This window comes from Bufo bufo, chromosome 1 (assembly GCF_905171765.1).
Source record: "Bufo bufo chromosome 1, aBufBuf1.1, whole genome shotgun sequence".
In the NCBI taxonomy this organism is placed as follows: Eukaryota; Metazoa; Chordata; class Amphibia; order Anura; family Bufonidae; genus Bufo; species Bufo bufo.
This window is the reverse complement of record NC_053389.1, coordinates 317,714,180-317,728,656: the sequence shown is the minus strand read 5'-3', so window position 1 is coordinate 317,728,656 and position 14,477 is coordinate 317,714,180.

The window sequence follows — 14,477 nt, the reverse complement described above, 5'->3', positions numbered from 1 at the left end:
AGTAGCTTTTCTCTGAACTCTCTCCAAAGTATCAATATCCTTCTGGAGATATGGTCTCCAGTACTGAGCACAATACTCCAAATGAGATCTCACTAGTGCTCTGTAGAGCGGCATCAGCACCTCCCTCTTTCTACTGGTAATGCCTCTCCCTATACACCCAAGCATTCTGCTAGCATTTCCTGCTGCTCTATGACATTGTCTGCCTACCTTTAAGTCTTCTGAAATAATGACCCCTAAATACCTTTCCTCAGATACTGAGGTTAGGACTGTATCACTGATTTTATATTCTGCTCTTGGGGTTTTTACGCCCCAGGTGCATTATATTGCACTTATCAACATTAAATTTTAGTTGCCAGATTTTTGACCATTCCTCTAGTTTTCCTAAATCCTTTTCCATTTGGTGTATCCCTCCAGGAAGATCAACCCTGTTACAAATCTTTGTGTCATCAGCAAAAAGACACACCTTACCATCGAGGCCTACTGCAATTTCGCTGATAAAGATATTAAACAACATGGGTCCCAGAACAAATCCCTGAGGTACCCCACTGGTAACAAGACCATGGTCTGAATATACTCCATTGACTACAACACTCTGTTGTCTATCCCTCAGCCACGGCCTAATCCATTCAACAATATGCTACTGCAATTTATTGATAAGCCTTCTATGTGGGACAGTATCAAAAGCCTTAATAAAGTCTAGATAAGCAATGTTACTACACCTCCGCCATCTATTATTTTAGTCACCCAATCAAAAAAATCAATAAGATTAGTTTGATATGATCTCCCTGAAGTAAACCCATGCTGTTTTTCATCTTTCAATCCATGGGATTTTAGATGTTCCACAATCCTCTCCTTAAGTATGGTTTCCATTATTCCATTAATTTCCTCACTATTGATGTCAGGCTTACTGGCCTATAGTTGCCCGATTCCTCCCTACTACCTTTCTTGTGAATTGGCACAACATTTGCTATTTTCCAATCTTCTGGGATGACTCCTGTTACCAGTGATTGGTTAAATAAATCTGTTAATGGTTTTGCTAGTTCACCGCTAAGCTGTTTTAATAGCATTGGGTGTATCCCATCAGGCCCCTGTGAATTATTTGTATTAATTTTAGACAGCTGACTTAGAACCTCTTCCTCTGTAAAGACACATGCATCAAAAGATTCATTAGTCTTCCTTCCTAACTGAGGTTCTTTTCCTTTATTTTCCTTTGTAAAAACTGAACAGAAGTATTCATTGAGGCAGTCAGCTAGTTCTTTATCTTCTTCCATATACCTTCCTTCTTTTGTTTTTAATTTGGTAATTCCTTGTTTTAGTTTCCTTTTTTCATTTATGTATCTAAAGAATGTCTTATCACCTTTTTTCACTGACTGAGCTAATTTCTGCCTGTGCTTTAGAAGCTCTTATAACTTATTTGGCCTCTCTGCCTAATCTTATAAATTTGCCTGTTGCCTTCAATAGTGCCACTTTTAAGTAGTCTTATTTCTCCTGGACTCTCCATTGAAACTGTTCCAATCTGATAGGGACTCGTATACCACTAATCTAATTTTAGAAAAGTCAGTTTTTCTAAAATTTTAAACTTTAGTTTTTGTTTGGTGTGACTCTTATAGTAAACCACACTGACTGGTGATCACTAGATCCCAAGCTTTCCCCTACAGTAATATCAGATACCAAATTCCCATTTGTGAATACTAAATCTAAAATGGCCTCCTTCCGGGTTGGCTCCTCAACTACTTGCTGTAGAGATAATCCCAGTAGGGAATTTAGAATATCTGTACTCCTGGCAGAACTAGCTATTTTGGTTTTACAGTTTACATCAGGAAGATTAAAGTCTCCCACAATGATAACTTCCCCTTTCAATGTTATTTTAGCTATTTCCTCAACTAGTAGATCATCTTGTCTCCCTTTCAGAAACTATAAAACATTCCACCATTTTGCTTTAATAGCAATGGGTAATTTATTAAGACCGACATTTTAGACGACTGTCTTAAAAAAGCCACTGCTCTGGCGGTGTATCGCTGAAATTATGAAGAGTCGCATAGCTTTGGCTCTACATAACAGCTTCCTAGACCAGGTGTAGAAAATGATGAATGAGACGGGCCTACCGCCAGTCCACTTCTTTAGACCTGGCGTGAGAGGGGAAAAGTTGCGGATTGTTGCACAATTAACCATTGTGCCGCAATCTGCACCTGAAATACACCTAATATAGGTGTATTTCAAGTTAATAAATGCCCCCCCCCATTTGCTTGATGCCAACAATACATTTGTCAGCACATAATCAACAAAGTATGCAGCTTGCCATGCTCGTCAATGTGCATGAGGGCCCAGTTATTTCTGGTTTGTCATGGCTAGAGTTGTTGTCATCATTATGTCTGACCTAATGATTAGCTATGCCTTGGGAAACTGCATTTACCCCTGCACCACCAACTCACTAATGTGGTGGTCAAAAAGGCAATGTGTGATAATGTGATGCTTGTACAGATGGTCCAGCGTATTCAAAAAGGAATACCAACAAGTTGGAATGTAGCACATCAAATGGTGCAAAGACAAACCATTCTTTTACTGCGAGTCCCCTAGTGGGTAATTGGCCACATAAGAATAGCTAAAATATGCATGCACTCTACCAGACATGGTCAGCACCTTCTTTCAGACACAAAACTTTTTTTAAAGGTTGTATTTGCCAGGGACACATCCAGAGGGAGAGGGAAATTTGCTGTTTGATGAAGAATAGCAGGTGATCCACTGTGTGGCTTCTCTCACCCAGGCTTATCAATTGTCAGAAAGCATGACAATACTTCAGTGTACACATATGAAAAGAGGGAGGATGATTTGGAAGCAACATTTTGCCCAGGTGGGGAAAGGAGGATGTCCACTGAGGAGAATGTGGAGGAGGTGGACAAGTGCCTGATGCGGGAACCAGACCAGCACAACCATCGAGGTGTCAGTGGCACCTGGCCTCATTTCTGTGGTACAGAGGCTCCATTGACAAGAAAAACATTGACTCAGTGGGTCGTGAAGGACATATACTGTCCCTGTATGCAACTGCAGTACACATTTCAATAGAGGCATACACCTTGCCTTATAGTGGCAATTCTTGAGAGCAGCCCATGTTCTTCACCACATGACAATGCAAGGCAGGGATGGCTTTTTGTGCATAATAGTGTCTAGGTATTCACTATTAAAACTGAGAACATATCAGTTGCTTGAAGGCAGTGGAATGCACCAAGTGGTATGACAGCAACTACACTGCTGCCTAATTTGCTGAAGGCATGCTCTAGTGCCTACATTTGTGCTTGAATGGGCATGTCTTATTTTCTGCTTTTAGAGCTTTCAGACTACAATGCTTTTGTCCGTTGTCATTGTGGAAATAGAAAGATAGACTTACCACTTACAATGCTCAAAACATTACTGCCACTGTTACTAACACCACCCAGGATTACCCTAGGTCTGACAGTTTTTGACCAACAGCAGCAACAACATCACTTGTTTCTGAGCCATAGGTTTGTAGATACAGTCCACTACTATCATGTCCGCCAACTGTGACATGGACCATTACATCAGGTTAGATACTATAGCCTATGCTAAATAGAATTTTTCTAATAAGATGTTCAACATTCCTTTAGAAAAAAAAAACATTTTATCAGTGAGTGATGCAGAGCATAACTTTTATCATAAATTACATTTTTGTAATAAAATATTCAATATTTTTTGGGATAACAATGAACAGTAGGAGTATTTACAGTATAACAATGAGTGATACAGAAGAACACATAGTGTATGCTAGTCTGTGATCTATGGAGAAAGAAACTTTGCAATATGTTCAAAACAAATAATGTAAATTGGACAGAGTTCAGTGCAAATATGATGCAGAAAAATATATCAGCCAGTATACTCCCGACAAGAGTATTAATATTGTGCAAGATTTATCTGATTTTGAATCTTGGTATGGAAATTGGACTGATTCTTGGCTAATATATTTTGAAAATCTGAGTACTGTAGCTTTAAATATTGATTTGCAGTGTAAGTAGGGCCCCACTGTATGAAAATTGTTACATTGCAGTGACACACATTATACTAACTGACCCTATCCATTTCCTAACTAAAACCTATTTCTATCAATTAATGATATCTGTTATTTGCCCAATAACTGTTCCTATTTAACTGTAAACTAGCTATACTGTGTGTCTAAAGATAACTATAGTTGATCTTTCTTTCTGGCAGACATTTCTGGCAGTGTTCAAGTTCAGAATACACTTGGATTCCTTGCTTAGGACCTTATGCACTGCCTATGATACATACAGTATATGGCGATATTGTCCTTCCTAATTGGCTGAGGCTTACTATAAGGCATTATGGGCATGCCCTTTGGCCATGGCAACACCAAATGTCATGTTATCCTTCTTCTGCATATTTTCTGCCCTGCTGTGCTGTTTTCTGATCTGTCAAATGGCAGGCACAATTTTTAGCAATTTATCCAAATCTAATCACAAAAGTTTCCGGTTTGCTTGATTCCAAAGTTTTGGGAAAATTCAAAATGAACTTGATTTGTTTTTATTATGAGCATTATTTTAACTTTGTATATTACATTTGATACTATGCTTTGAGGAAGGGCTACAGTAGCTCAAAACATGCAAATCCTATATTTTACTCATCAATTGAATAAAGATCCTGGTTTTATTTAACTGGTGCAATGCTGGATTGCCTCATCTTAATATTTGTTGAGCTTCAGCCCGTTCTGTGACACAAATGGTTCTAGGGGAAGGGAAATAGGTTGTAAGTTTGCCTGGGCTGGTGTTCAGTGTACATGTGCAATAGTGGACTGAACTTGCTTCTCCACTCACAGGCAGTGCCTCCTTGTCTTTTAAAAATAATTAACACGGGACTGTTTTTCAATATACTTTTTTATGGGCCATTAATATATATGATTTAATCCTGTCTCTTCTCAAGACTAAATACATATAATTATTTAAAATATTTGCTCATAACTAAGAGCTTCCATTCCCAGTTCCCATTTTTCAGTTTAGTTGCTCTTCCTTGTACCTTTCTAGCTCCAGGGCTTGCTTTCTTTTAACCCCTTAAGGACATAGGACGTACCGGTACGCCCTATTTCCCGAGTCCTTAAGGACACAGGACGTACCGGTAAGTCCTAACTTAAAATCGGGATTCCGGCGCCGCGGGGGTTAATCGCAACGGGAAATCATTCAGCCGGCATCCTGTCACAACGACAGGGGGGGTCATGTGACCCCCCGTATCGGCGATCGCCGCAAAACGCAGGTCAATTCAAAATGCAGGTCAATATATATTGTACTGTACTGTATTATACAGACATCAGACCCACTGGATCTTCAAGAACCAAGTGGGTCTGGGTAAAAAAAAAAGTGAATAAAAGTGAAAAAAAAGTAAAAATCAAAAAACACATTTATCACTGATTAAAAATGAAAAAATTCCCCACACATGTTTGGTATCGCCGCGTCCGTAACGACCTGATCTATAAAACGGTCATGTTACTTTACACGAACGGTGAACGCCATAAAAATAAAAAATAAAAAACTATGATGAAATAGAAATTTTGCCCACCTTACTTCCCAAAAAAGGTAATAAAAGTGATCAAAAAAGTCGCATGTACACCAAAATTGTAACAATCAAACCGTCATCTCATCCCGCAAAAATCATACCCTACCCAAGATAATCGCCAAAAAACTGAAAAAACTATGGCTCTTAGACTATGGAAACACTAAAACATGATTTTTTTTGTTTCAAAAATAAAATCATTGTGTAAAACTTACATAAATAAAAAAAAGTATACATATTAGGTATCGCCGCGTCCGTATCGACCGGCTCTATAAAAATATCACATGATCTAACCCCTCAGGTGACCACAGTAAAAAAAAAAAAAAAAAAACGGTGTAAAAAAAGCCATTCTTTTGTCATCTTACGTCACAAAAAGTGTAATAGCAAGCAATCAAAAAGTCATATGCACCCCAGAATAGATGCCAATCAAAACGTCATCTCATCCCACAAAAAATGAGACCCTACTTAAGATAATCGCCCAAAAACTGAAAAAACTATGGCTCTTAGACTATGGAGACACTAAAACATTTTTTTTGTTTTAAAAATGAAATCATTGTGTAAAACTTACATAAATAAAAAAAATTGTATACATATTAGGTATCGCCGCGTCCGTGACAACCTGCTCTATAAAATTACCACATGATCTAACCTGTCAGATGAATGTTGTAAATAACAAAAAAAAAACGGTGCCAAAAAAGCTATTTCTTGTTACCTTGCCGCACAAAAAGTGTAATATAGAGCAGCCAAAAATCATATGTACCCTAAACTAGTACTAACAAAACTGCCAACCTATCCCGTAGTTTCTAAAATGGGGTCACTTTTTTGGAGTTTCTACTCTAGGGGTGCATCAGGGGGGCTTCAAATGGGACATGGTGTAAAAAAAAACAGTCCAGCAAAACATGCCTTCCAAAAACCGTATGGCATTCCTTTCCTTCTGCGCCCTTCCGTGTGCCCGTACAGAGGTTTACAACCTTATATGGGGTGTTTATGTAAACTACAGAATCAGGGCCATAAATAATGAGTTTTGTTTGGCTGTTAACCCTTGCTTTGTAACTGGAAAAAAAATATTAAAAGGGAAAATCTGCTAAAAAAGTGAAATTTTGAAATTGTATCTCTATTTTCCATTAAATCTTGTGCAACAACTAAAGGGTTAACAAAGTTTGTAAAATCAGTTTTGAATACCTTGAGGGGTCTAGTTTCTTAGATGGGGTCACTTTTATGGAGTTTCTACTCTAGGGGTGCATCAGGGGGGCTTCTAATGGGACATGGTGTCAAAAAAACAGTCCAGCAAAATCAGCCTTCCAAAAACTATACGGCACACCTTTCACTCTACGCCCCGCTGTGTGGCCATACAGTAGTTTACGGCCACATATGGGGTGTTTCTGTAAACAGCAGAGTCAGGGCAATAAAGATACAATCTTGTTTGGCTGTTAACCCTTTCTTTGTTAGTGGAAAAAATGGGTTAAAATTGAAAATTAGGCAAAAAAATGAAATTCTCAAATTTCATCGCCATTTGCCAATAACTCTTGTGCAACACCTAAAGGGTTAACGACGTATGTAAAATCAGTTTTGAATACCTTGAGGGGTGTAGTTTCTTATATGGGGTCACTTTTAGGGAGTTTCTCCTCTAGGGGTGCATCAGGGGGCTTCAAATGGGACATGGTGTAAATAAACCAGTCCATAAAAATCAGCCTTCCAAAAACCCAACGGCGCACCTTTCACTCTACGCCCCGCTGTGTGGCCGTACAGTAGTTTACGGCCACATATTGGGTGTTTCTGTAAACGGCAAAGTCAGGGCAATAAAGATACAGTCTTGTTTGGCTGTTAACCCTTGCTTTGTTAGTGGAAAAAATGGGTTAAAATGAAAAATTAGACAAACAAATTAAATTCTCAAATTTCCTCCCCATTTGCCAATAACTCTTGTGCAACACCTAAAGGGTTAACAACGTATGCAAAATCAGTTTTGAATACCTTGAGGGGTGTAGTTTCTTAGATAGGGTCATTTTTGGGTGGTTTCTATTATGTAAACCTCGCAAAGTGACTTGAGACCTGAACTGGTCCCTAAAAATTGAGTTTTTGTAAATTTCAGAAAAATTTCAAGATTTGCTTCTAAACTTCTAAGCCTTATAACATCCCCAAAAAATAAAATATCATTCCCAAAATAATTCAAACATGAAGTAGACATATGGGGAATGTAAATTCATCCCAATTTTTGGGGGTATTACTATGTATTACAGAAGTAGAGAAACTGAAACTTTGAAATTTGCGAATTTTTCCAAATTTTGGGTAAATTAGGTATTTTTTGTGCAAAAAAATTTTTTTTTTTAACTTTATTTTACCAGTGTCATGAAGTACAATATGTGACGAAAAAACAATCTCAGAATGGCCTGGATAAGTCAAAGCGTTTTAAAGTTATTAGCACTTAAAGTGACACTGGTCAGATTTGCAAAAAATGGACTGGTCATAAGGTGAAAAAAGGCTGTGTCCTTAAGGGGTTAAATGGTACCTAAAACTGAAAAGAGTATTTTAGAAGATACTGCAATCATGATATGTAAAGTTATGATAAACCTAGATTCTTTGGTACAAGTGACTCTCCCAATTTTACTCTTTCTAAGACATCTGATACATGTAGATTATTAGTGCCCAGATACATAACTTTTCATTTATTCTAACTGAACCTAATTTACCAAGTGAATGTCCGAACTCTGAGTGTGTCCAAGTTAGCATGCAGTTTGTGGACATTTTTAATTTGCTCCCCAGTAATATATAGCTTGGGGTCCTTTGTAAGAAGAAAAACAGAAGTAGAGATGAGCGAAGTTTTGAAAAATGTGATTTGGCAACTTTACCAAAGTTCGCTTAGAAATTCGATTAGTTACAAATTAATTTTTTACGAATCCCTATAAATCAGGCATACCCAGGCCGCTCTGCCTTAAGGTATAGCTACATGGAGCGGGTGGGTTGCGACCATGCTGCGGTAAAGAACCACTTATCCAATAATCCTCTAGCTGCCTTTCATTTAATAATGAAGACCACACTGTATAGTCAGTCTTCATTGTTAAAGGTTATGCACCTTTAATGCACCTTTAATCAGGGGCTATTGCTGATATGGGATTTGTCTGGTTAGGTGGGGGCAAAATGTGCAAATTATTGCTGTTCTGGCCTGCAATCTTCTGCAGGTTATTTGACAATAAACACAGAATATTAATCAGCTCTGGTCTACCCACTTATCCAACCCCAGTGCTCTCCTGTCCTACAGATGTGAACCCTTCTTCTGCCATCTGCTTTTCCTCCTTTTGTACATCATATAATATCGATGAAAATATATCATCAGGAACATTCAGCTCCTCCTCTCTCTGTATCTTGTTAACTTTTCTAGGACATTGGAGACTTTGAAGGATGATTTGGAAGAAGTAAAGCTAGCAAAAGATGAGGATGGTCATTATTAAGACCTGGCCCTCCTAAGGGGTGTAGACTTGATAGCATTAGTTGGCACACTGGCACTAGAATAAGGCTTCAAAGCGGGATTCAATCCAAAGTTTAGGAAAACTTCAATTCTAAATTAATCTGAATTTCCTCGTGCTTTGCGGTAACGAATCATGTTTTTCTAAAATTACGGCTTCACTTGTTACAAAGTGAAACTAGGTGTAGACGAGACATACCTAAGAATGTAATATCACCCATAATACCACTCAGCTAGCCAATCCATAGTATTCAAACACAGTTTTGTACAAAGCAACTTCGGCTCTATGATCCAAAGTGTGCTTCGCTCAACTCTACTTATAATATACTTGCCTAGCTCCATACATCTCTATATACTAGAAATATACAGTATTATTGAGGTTTGTTGACAGGAGTTCCTGACTGCTCATGAACAATTGTTTAAGCCAAATTCTTATCAGTTTGATAATAAGTTAGCTATAATGAGTGTTTAAGAGCCATCAAGAATTCAGAGATAAAATCTATACATTGAGCTGTCAGTGTGAAACTGAAAGCAAGAGTCTCTGAAGACAGACCAAAATGTAACCCTATAAAACAAAGACAGTTGCATTTTTTTAAAAATAAAGACCAATTGAAAAAAATTATTTTTATTCTAGTAAAATTATTCTAGTTCTTTTGTTAAACAATCCTTATGTGAGATTATGTCAGGTAACCTGTTAAGTAAGGTTTCATATACTTTTTTAGCAAAACAATATTAATATGGAAAATGGTAGACTGGACAATCATCTGGAATCTGTTACTAACAAACTTAACACTTACGGTATGAATACCTTCAGGGAATTTTTTTCTAGGATTGTATCTTACTCATTTTTAGCTAAAAATAATTTTAAGAGCATACTCCACTTTGAAATAACAAGTAACATTGTCTTTGATGGAAAGAGAGTATATCTCTAAAACATTAGTGTTATTGAAACATTTTCTAGATCAGGGGTGGTGTATTAAAAGCAGTGGCCCGTTATATCACAATTTGAAAATTTATAAGATGGGAGCTATATCTGGAGAATGATTGAGCCACTTGTTAAATATAGGTACAAAACAGTGCAATATTCCATTTTTGTCTTTTGGTATAGGAAAAGAAAATGGAAGCCTTTAGACCTAGAATATTTTTCACACCAGAGGCTAAAGACCGATTCTGTTGACTGCAATGGGGTCAGTTGGGTTTCTATAACCTATTCTAAAATGCAGTACCTCTGTGTACATCGATATTTTGTCCTGTTTTTTGCCTGAATGTGTAATCGAGGCTTCTACTAAACCTCCACTACATAAGGGAACCTAGTGTAAATAAAATATGGTATGCAATGAATTATTTAAATGTATGTACAAAAATCATGTTTCACTATTTTACCTAACACTTTTAATAAAACCCCTACAGTAAAATCAACAATTGACATAAGAAAGGTTAAAATAAATGAATGTCAAAATTTCTGAATTATTCAACTTTTTCTTAACTTCTTTTGACTTACAACTACTACCATTATTAGGATATAGAAAACAAATAAAAAAATATTCCTTGAAATGTTTTATATTGAGTAAATCAGTACACGAATTGTATAATAAGATATTGATTAAAAGCGGTCAGTAAGGTATATTAAAACACGTGGTTTACTTTTTAAAAACAACCAATATACAACACTTTTTGGCATATATTACGTGCAGATTTGTCACAAAGGTGTCCCTTTTACATGCCTCACGCCATACTTAGAAAACGAGGGGGGTGTAGATGTGTAAAAGGGCGGGCCGGCAGTTTTTGCCATAGAAAATGTCTTCATTCTATGCCAGCAAAGGAGCTGGTGTAGGTTTAAGCTTTTTGTATGCTGCCAGAAAATCACATGTTATGTGGAGGCCAATGCCTCTCCATAGCTTATGTGCATCCACTGGCATCACAGGGGCATTAAGACCAGCTCATGAATCACCGGTCTTAATAAATGACCCCAAAATATGTTATTCCTATTATTATATTACACAAAGTAGAATGGTTCCTTCTTAAAACTTAACATTAGTTGTAAAAAATCGTTATATATTTTATACTATAAAAGAAAATAATTAAAACAAGGCTAATTCAAAGTGTAATGCAATTCTTCATTCTAGATGAAACTATCAGTGTCAGAACTAAAATATTTCAAAATTTCTTGAATTTAATATAATATTTTATAAAGCTCAGATGTGAATATCATATGCCGAAACTTTATATAAATTATTCTCTAAACAATAAAAGATACATAGATTACATGCAACCTAGAAACTAAGCACTAGATGGCTCTCCATACCAACTAATAGCAGAAAGGAAATAGGAAATGCAATCTCTATTATGAAATGAAATTCTTGCTGTAGGGATAAGGGTCATGATAGATATTTTTTTCTATGTTCCTCATTCTTCCATTAGCTTCAGTGCCTTACTTGGACAAATTTTTACCTTTACCTCCATTGATTTTAAGAAATGCTCTATCAGAGAAAGGATTATCAAGCAAAGAGCAGGTTGGTCAATTTCTTTTTGTTACTCATATATTGGGATGTGGTCCTGAGTCAGCTACATTATATCATCCCAGAGGAATCTAAGCATGGCACCTTTGTTGGAAGAATCGCTCAGGATCTTGGATTGGATATAGGTGAGATTAATTCCAGAATGCTACGTATTGTTTCTAGAGAGGAGAAAGAATATTTTCAGGTTAATCTGCAGAATGGAATCTTGTTTGTTAAAGAGACAATAGACAGAGAGACATTGTGTCCAGATACACCCTTCTGTATTATTCCTCTGCAGGTCATTGTAGACAAGCCTGTGCAGATGTATCGTGTAGAGGTAGAAGTAGAAGATATAAATGACAATAGTCCAGTATTCCCCTCTAGTGTGACTAATCTTGTCATATCTGAAATAAAACCTCCAGGATCTCATTTCCTATTGATGGTAGCTGGTGATCCAGACCTTGGAACAAATTCTGTAACAAACTATGAGCTCAGTGCAAATGATTATTTTGCTTTGGATTTCCAAAAATATATAAATCAAATCAAGTCATTAGAGCTGGTGCTTAAAAAAAATTTAGACAGAGAAAAGCAATCTGTTCATAACTTGACCCTTACAGCTTATGATGGAGGCAAACCAAGAATGAGTGGCACTATACATATTTTTGTTAATGTGGAAGATTTTAATGATAATGCTCCTTTGTTTGATCAGCCATTTTACCAGTGCATTGTTAATGAAAATGCTGCAGAAGGAACATTAGTGTTCAAGCTAAATGCCAAAGATCTTGATGAAGGAAGAAATGGAGAAATACTATATCATTTTAGTAATATGGTTTCAGAAAAGGCAAAGGAAGCATTTGTCTTAGATAAAAATACAGGGGAAATTAGAGTGAAAGGCAAACTGGATTTTGAAACTGTTAATATGTATGAAATTCAGGTTGAAGCTATTGATCATGGAGATGTTCAGCACATTGGATATTGTAAAGTTCTAGTTACTGTTGTGGATATAAATGACAACCCTCCTGAGTTGACAGTGACGTCACTATCAGTGCCTGTTCCTGAAAATTCTCCCCAAGGAACTACAGTTGCCATTATCAGTGTTCATGATAAAGATTCAGGTTCAAATAAAAAAATAAATTGCTACATTTCTGATCCCTCCCCATTTAAAGTAAATCCAGCGTTCATGAGTGATTTTTCTTTGACTGTGAATGGACCTTTGGATCGAGAAGTTAAAGATGAATATGAAGTTATAATTACTGCCAGAGATGAAGGCTCCCCTTCCCTATCTACTTCAAAAACTCTGAAGATTGATATAAGTGATTCTAATGACAATGCTCCAAGATTTGTCCAGTCAATAGACACACTATTCATTAAGGAGAACAACCCACCAGGGTCTCAAATATATATAGCATCAGCCTATGACGCAGATATTGGGCAGAATTCTTTCATTACTTATTCAATTAGGGAGTGCATAGTTGATGGGGTCCCTATTTCCTCTTACATTTCCATTAATCCAGAGAATGGGAAGGTTTTTGCTCTAGTATCATTTGACCATGAACAGATTGCATATTTCCAATGTCATATAAAAGCAACTGATGCTGGCCTACAAGCTCTTAGCTCTAAACTTACTCTGAACATATTCATTGAGGATATTAATGATAATGCTCCAACATTCACCCCACTTCATTCTGAACTAACAATTAAAACTTCTAGGTCAGCAGAACCTGGACGCCTGATAACTAAAGTGAAGGCCGTAGATCTGGATTCAGGATACAATGCTTGGACCTTTTACAAATTAAAGGACCTTGGAGGATCTGGAAAATCTCCTTTTACCATAGCACATCAAACTGGGGAAATTACTTTAAAACGGTCATTGACAGATTCAGACAATGATGAGCATAGATTGTATGTAATAGCTCAGGATCATGGAGAACCGTTCATGACAGCAGAGACACAAATTGTCATATCTGTGGTGGAGTCTGGAGAAGAATTAAAGTTTGATAATCAAGAGAAAAAGGTGACTTTTGAAGTGTTTTCAGATGAAAATATTTACTTGGTTGTTGCAATCTGCATCATATCAAGTATTTTTCTTATTACTCTAATTGTGTTTAGTGTGTTAAGATGGCAAAAGTACAAAGATGAAGTTAATGAGCTAAAAGAAAACTACAAGATCTGCTCAAACACTGGGGGGAGCTGGATGTATTCTCAACAAACTCAATATCAAATAAGCTCCAATTCATTGCGACCTAAAAGTGACTTAATTGTCTTCACTCCAAATACCTTTCAAATACCCGGGTACGAAGAGCAAGTCAATCCAGAAGGGGTCATGTTAAGCTCCTCTTTTAAGGTAAGTCAAACTAAATATAATATTATTTTGACTTATGTTTAAAGATATCCTAATACTTTTCTTCCAAGGTATTAACAATATAAACCAAATCATTTACTTTAAGAAAATGCCTATGTTGTTGAACATATGCAAAGTAGTGCTCTTTTCATGCTATTTTCATTACTTTTATTTATAAGGTAAAGTATTCTCCTGTTAAATCTCCATTTCTTGACAGAGCCAAAATGAGTTTGATGGACTCCATTAGAGTTTTAGTTCTATTAAGTCTTCAGCATTTTTGCAAGAAAAAAAATTCTCTGCAACCTGCACAATTTTTTTTTCAGAAGGCTATAAAGTTATAAGCCAGTGAGCCCACAGAACATGGTCTTTTAAACAACTTACGGAAATAACTAAAGGCATAAACACTATGGCTGCCATGAAGTAACATCAATATAGATTTATGCTTAAGGCCCTATAAACATGAAAAAATCTCAATAGTTTGGTATTGAAGAGCCATAGGCACTTAGGAGGTAATTTATGAGGGGATATACACAACTTTTGTGGTGTGTAACTGGCACAGATTCTGTCGCACGCCATGTTGTGGCATATTCTCCAACTTCATCCCCGC